Source organism: Pinus tabuliformis, chromosome 6, assembly GCF_031772625.1.
Source record: "Pinus tabuliformis cultivar Carrire ecotype Pingquan chromosome 6, CPIR1, whole genome shotgun sequence".
NCBI classification, from domain to species: domain Eukaryota; kingdom Viridiplantae; phylum Streptophyta; class Pinopsida; order Pinales; family Pinaceae; genus Pinus; species Pinus tabuliformis.
The window spans coordinates 161,215,613-161,222,817 of NC_142292.1; positions in this window are offsets into that span (position 1 = coordinate 161,215,613).

Below are 7,205 nucleotides of genomic sequence, written 5' to 3' on the forward strand. Positions count from 1 at the left end.
TATGGAGGGCTTCCTCCACTAGGATTTTGATTAAGTTATGGTGAGCTAGCTGCTCTGAATTTCCTGCTTGAACCTTACTGCTAGAGTTAATGAGGGATTGCAAGAGGAAGTAGGGGATGCTGAGCTTCTGAGGTGTTGGAGTGTCCATGCCATACCTTAATTCTTGGAGCATTCTAAAGTGATAACCATAAGCAATCCTGTACCTCCCCTCACAAGAAATGTATTTGATTATTTGATAGCTAACCTCATCCCAAGGTTATGGTATGCTAGCCCTTCTAATGCCATTTTTATCCTTTACAAGGGTTTCATTGTTTTGGAAAAAGTTTTTCTTGGCAGCCTGGCCAATTATTTTCTCATCCTTACTCCAAGGCAGCCCAAGAGGAAGGGTAGTGACCCTACTGATAAATTCAGGGGTTATCTCCATGGAAAGACCTCTATAGGTGATAGTGGCATGAATTCTTGTGTGAGGGACCAAATAGAGGGCAAATTCTTGGGCAATCTCCTCATCAAACCCTCAGAATTTCTCAAAAAAGTTCATCCAATTTGCTCTTGTGAATATGTCCACTACTTGGGGATGTGCATGGAGCCTCACGGAGTTAGTAGGCTCCTTTCTCATAAACCCTCCTATCATATGGTCTATACTCTTTTGGAAAACCAAATATGGAGGTGGAGACAATGAATTTTGAGAAAAAGAAGACAAACAAAGGAGACTGTGTTTTTTTTTAAATAAGCAAAACTTTTTTGATCTATTTTCCCCTCCTAAAGACTTATTTCCTCCTCAAATTGAAACCACTTCTTGCATATATTGATATTCAATAGGGGGCATGCATGAACCCTACCTCTTTAGACTGAAAATTGTGCTAAAACTCATGTTTTCTCCCTTCAAAACAACTCATTGCCCCTCCTGTAGAAGCCTGCTGTCCCTCCTGTAGAATTCCTGTAGGTGCTCCTGTAGAACCTGTAGGTGCTCCTGTAGAAAACACTGAGAGCAGGAATATGGGAGAGATCGATGGAGGATGATGGTTACGAGGTTGTGGGGGCACAAGGAGACTACTGTAGCTGAGTTACGAGGAGAGAATGAAGGAAAAGGTGGTGAGAATGCTCGGGGAGGAGTACTTATTACCCTTTATGGATATTTCTGGTGATGAGGGGTGAGCTGGCAAGGTATACATTGGCCATATTTGGACTGTTGGTCCCCACCTGCCTTGTCATCATGGCTTTTCCTCGTAATCATCTCCCATCATTGCATTGGAGTTCACACTTCCTCCACTACCTATCCTTGGCATCTTGGGCTAGAGTTGACTGTGCGCACGTGTGGGTGACATCTCGGATGAGTGGAGTCAACTAGATGAAGGTGGCCAAGTTAACTGGCCACCTTTCCCTCATTCAACCTCAACCATCTCATTGCTTTTGCATGACTTCTAATTACACAAATGAAAATAGAGGAGCGATTTAGTTACTTACCTGTGATCCGAATGTATTTGTTGTGAGGTGCTGTGGCTCTCTCTCTGCTGCATGCCTTTATTTCTTTTGATGCATGTTGTCTGCTTACTAATGTGTGGCTGTGTGCTTGTGTAAGTTCTTCTCTGGCTAGATCTGAGCTTCAAGTGCCTTCTCAACCTTCATGTTTGCACTCTCTTATTGCTGGTGCTGGATTTTAATAGGATCAGCTGCTACAGGAATTCCTACATGAGCTCCTGTAGCTACTTCTCCCCTTGAAACTTCAGTTATTTCCTATGCCTGGAGCTTGAGGATGATGCCATAGGTATAGATAAATATGGAGAGGTAGTAGGTAGGCTTCAGGTGAGGTGGATGGTGCTGCTTCCTCTCTTATTTTTTGTTTTTTTTTGTTGTTTTTTTTTTACTGACAAACTATTTTTTCTATGTTTTTCTGGGATAGGAAGAAAAATGATGCTTGGGGTGTGATGCAGGCTTGGAAATAATGGCAAGGAGGTTTGAAGACTATAGGAGGGTTTATAGGTTCTTCATGAAGCTTCTTTGTCCCTCAAACTGCCTTTTGTATCCATTTCTGGCCCTCTTGTAGTTCCTACAGGAGCCTCCTGTAGAAAACACAATTTTTTGAAAAAGAAGCACGGTGGGGTGAAAGAAATGCCAAAAATGATGGAGAAAAGTGTGGAGAAGATGAGATGGGTGCTGGTATGAATGTCAGGGTCCCCTTGGCACCTTCTTCTGCTCCCTGTAGTCCTCCTCCAAACCTGCAATTCAATAAAAATTCATTTCATTTCTCTCTTTTTGTTTTTTTGTTTTTGTTTTTGTTTTATGAAAAACAACTAGGGCACCTTAGTGAGGTTTTCACCCTAATTGCCTGCCATGGGCACCTCCAAGGGAGGTTTTCACCCAGGGATCTTATTCTTTTTTCTCTTCATTTTTTTTGACATCATTGGGCCGCCTCAGAAAAGGTTTTCAACCCAATGATGGGACTCCAGTGCCTCATGGAGGTTTTCACTTGAGTCCTTATTATTTTTTTATTTTTTTTCTTTTCTTCCGTGAGTGAGTGAAGTGGAAGCTAAGACATGCTCTACTACCATCATTGTTTTATTCAGAACTTCAATAAACACTTGCTTGGAGAGGGGTTTCTTGTAGACTTTCAACCGATGTCCATTTACAAGCATGGGGATGGCTTCATCATCAATGGTTCTGATCAGAACTGAACCATTGTCATTACATTTCTCCATAGTGTAGGGTCCCAACCATCTTGTCCTCAGCTTGCCTTTGAAATATTTGTATCTGGAATCATAAAGTAGTGCCCAATCCCCCTCTTGGAATTACTTCTCCTTGATATTTTTGTCATGCCATATCTTTCTCTGAAGTTGAACTACGTCCGTATGGAGAAGGGCTTGCAATCTGTATTCATCCAATCCATTGAGCTGAAGTAATCTCTCCTTCTGTGCATGGCTGAGGTCTAGGTCCAGCTGAGCTACCATCCTTAGTGTATTGAACTCAAATTCTATTGACAGCAAAGCCTTCTTCCCATAGACTAGTTCATAGGGTGTGAACCTTGTGGCGGTCTTCCATGTTGTGTTGTAGGCCCAAGTGGCCTAAACTAATCTGCCCGCTCAGTATTTTCTGTTTCTGCTCACTACCTTGGTCAAGATTCCTTCCAATGCTCTGTCAGTGACCTCCACCTTCCCATTGGCTTGTCGATGGTAAAGGGTGGAAGTCCTGTGCTTGATTTTATGATGTGTGAGCAAGTTTTGAATCAAATTGGAAGTGAACTGACTGCCTTGATCTGTGACCAACTCTCCTGGATACCCGAACTTGTAGAATATGTTTTCTCTCAAAAACTCAACTACTTTTTCCTATGTCACTACTTTTATTGCTTTTGTCTCTGCCCACTTTGTCAGGTAATCGATGCACACAATGATGTATTGTTTCTGCTTTGAAGGAGGGCTGATAGGACCCACAAAGTCCATGCCCCACTTCTCAAATGGCTCAAAGGTCACTTGAGGTTGCATGGGCATCTCATCCTTTAGAGTAGGTTTCCCCATCCTCTGACACCAATCACATTGGCTGGTATATCTCCTCACATCTTGATGAAGAGTGGGCCAATAGTAGCCTGCTTGCAATATCTTGAAGGCAGTTCTTTTTGCTGCAAAATGACCTCCATAAGGCTCGTCATGATAGGTCAGGAGGATGTCAAAGACTTCCTCCTCCCTGACACATCTTCTCAAGATCTGATCTGGGCCAAGTTTGAAGAGATTGCCCCCAATCCAGGTGAAAGGGGCGCTTTTCCTTACTATCTTGCTCTTCTCTTTTGAGGACAGGTGTGGTGGGAACTATGCTGAAACCAAGTAGTTTTCTATATCAGCAAACCATGGAGAGAGTACTGAGATAGCAAACAAATGTTCATCTGGAATTTGGTCATCCACCATTCCTTCTTCACTTGTAGGCAAATTTACTCTAGACAAAAAGTCAGCAACAACATTTTCTTTACCAGGCTTATCAATAATGGTCAAATCAAACTGCTGCAGTAAAAGAAACCATCTAATAATGCGAGCATTTACATCTGGTTTGTTCATTAAATATCTAATTGTAGCATGATCAGTGTGCACAAAGGTTTGATAGCCTGTGATATAATGTTTGAATTTGTTTAAGGAATGCACGACAGCTAAGAGTTCCTTCTCGGTCACTGTATAGTTTAACTCTGCCTTTGACAAGTTCTTACTTATAAAGTATATGGCATAAGGTAAATTTTCATCAATTTGTCCTAAGGCTGCTCCTATCACTTTGTTTGAGGCATTTGTATGAATGTGAAATGGCAGGGCCCAGTTTGGGCCTCTGAGAATTGGGGCAGTCACTAGCTTGCTCTTCAAGGTATCTAGGGCTTCTTGACAATTTTTTGACCATATGAACTCAACATCTTTGCCTAAGAGGCCAAACAAAGGAGAGGCTAGCTTGCTGAAATATTTAATGAATCTCCTGTAATACCCAGCTAAGCCTAGGAAACTTCTGACATCTCTCACCTTTTGAGGAGGTGGGACCCTTTGGATGATGGCAATTTTGTTGGGGTCCACCTGCAGTCCTTGCTGAGATATTGCATGACCTAACACTGTCCCTTCAGTCATCAAAAATTCACATTTTTCTAGACTGAGGGATAGGTTCATCTCAATACACTTGTCTAGAACTTTTCCTAGGTTAGATAAAGCTTCCTGAAAGTCAGAACCATAAGGAGTAAAGTCATCCATGTATATCTCTACTGCATCATGAACTAATTCAGAAAATATACTCAATACCGCTCTTTGGAAAGTGGCTGGAGCATTGCACAAACCAAAAGGAAGGACCCGATATGCAAAGGTACCCCAAGGACAAGTGAAAGTGGTCTTATCTTGGTCTTCTGGGCTGATTTGAATCTGATTGTACCCGCTAAACCCATCTAGGAAAGAGAAAAACCTTTTCCCTGCCAGACTGTCTAACACTTGATCTATGAAAGGTAAAGGAAAATGGTTCTTTTGTAGTGGATTTTTTCAATTCCTGATAGTTGACACAGATTCTCCACTTACCATTTTTCTTTGGTGCTAGCACCAAAGGAGAGACCCATTCACTGTCAGAGATAGGATAGATGAATCCTGCATCAAGCAATTTCTGCAGTTCTTCCTTAACAATACCTTTAAGTGATGGATTCATCCTCCTTTGAGGTCGCTTGACTGGTTTGCAATCTTCCTTGATGTATATATTATGAGTACATACTGAAGGGTGCACTCCCTTCATCTCCTTATAACTCCAGGCGAAGGCATCTAGATGTTTCCTCAGTAGGCTGCACAATACCTTCTCCTGGGAAGTGGATAGGGATGGATTGATTTTCAAGGTTCTTTTTGAGCCAAACTCTATATTCTTAACATGAAGAGAAGTAGGATCGGCCACACAGAGATAAATTGAGGGGTTGTTTTGGGTTTCTCTTACTATGTCTTCTAATGGTGATACACTGGGAGGTGGATTCTAAATCAAATTTTCGATCATATCATCCTCATCTTGTGGTTCCCCCCCATGGCAGTTTCTAATGTACAAAGTGGTGCAGAATAAACTTCATCCTCATCTTCCTCCTCCAACCAGAGAGGTAGATCATGTTCTAGCAAGGGTTGGGCAGGAGGATATAGGACTAACTACTTGGACATGTGCCCATTCTTTATGGTCATGTTCCCAGCTCGACAGCTGATGTAGGCATCGGCTGTAGCCAACCAGGGTCTTCCCAGAATGAGAGGATACCCAGTGAGCTTTGCCTTTGGTTGGAGAACTAAGAAATTAGTAGGGTACTCCCAAGAATCAATGGAGACCATCACATCTTCCACAATCCCCTCAGGGGTCACTGTGGAGCGGTCTGCTAGCTGTAGCACTGTCGTGGTCTTCCTTAAGGAGCCCTGGAGGTTAAGTTTGAGCATTGTGTCCTTTGTCATCACATTAATGGCAGCTCCCAGATCAATCAAGGTATGTGGGATCATTGTGCCATTGATGTGGACATCAACTACTGGGCTTCCAAGGTCCAAATATTTTGGACAGATTACCTGCCCCAACATCAGGTTGGACAGTTGTCTTATGACATTGATGGTTGGAGCATCTCTCTTGCGCCTTTGTGGATGCCTAAAGCACTTCTCTTTGATCAACCTATTGTAGATAGGCACATCTTTTATGGCTTGGAGAAGTGGTATCTTCACACATAAATGTTTCAATTCTCCCAGGAGTTCAGTCTCTTCTGGGGTAGGTTGGACTGTCGCGGATAGTCTCTCAGGAAAGGGTGGATTTGCTTTAGGTTCGCTTTCCTCTTTATCTTCCTCAACCTCCCTGGGTGGAGGCTGGCTATCTGGGAGGAATTTCCTAGATCTCAAGTTAATTTCTTGAATCTCCACAGCATAAGTTGGGCATGATGGTTCCCCACTATACACTTGCTGAGCTTGTCTGTTGTTCGGGTTCAGATTTGGTTGGGCAAGCATTTGGGGTTGCCTTGGTGGAGCAGAAGGTAATGGTTGTGGTTGGGTAGGTGGTGGAGGCATAAGAGTAGGAGGAGAGTTGTATTGGGGCCTCCACCCCTGATGAGATGCATTCCACTGAGGCTGCGGTTGAGCATAGGATTGAAATGAATGGGTGGCTGGTTGGGCATGATATTGAGATGTGAAGGACCAAGGAGGAGGCGTGGACCAGGAAGGATGAGCAGGAGGGCCCCAAGAAGGTATGGAAGTGACTTGGTTGGGGTTGTAGTATGCCTGAGATGTCCCTTGCATCCCCTGCTGGTATGGTCTAGGTCCATGCGGCCTTCTTTGGTTTATGTAATAGAGTTGTTCAGTGACTCCCTCAGCCCCTTGATATATAGCTTTAAGTCTGGGCAAGGAAGGGCACTTATCTGTAGAATGATTTTCTTCACAGACTGAACAAACCTCTATAGAGTTCAATGGGCATTCATTCCTAGGATGCCTCTTGGTGCATCTAGGGCAAAAAATGGCCAAAGCCCTCTCTGCTTCCTCTTGTTTCCTTTTGATATGTAAAGTGTCTATTTGCATGGCAAGAGTATGCAGCATCTCACTCTTGAAGTCTTCCATCATTTTTCCAATTTCACCTTTAATGGATGAGTTGGAGGAAGAGGTATTGGCTATGGGTTGACTCACCCTACCTTTCTTTCTAGCTGCTCTAGAATGGTTTCTAAAAACAGTCTTTATGTCCTCATAGGATAGTTGGTAGATGTCTCCCCCAGCCAA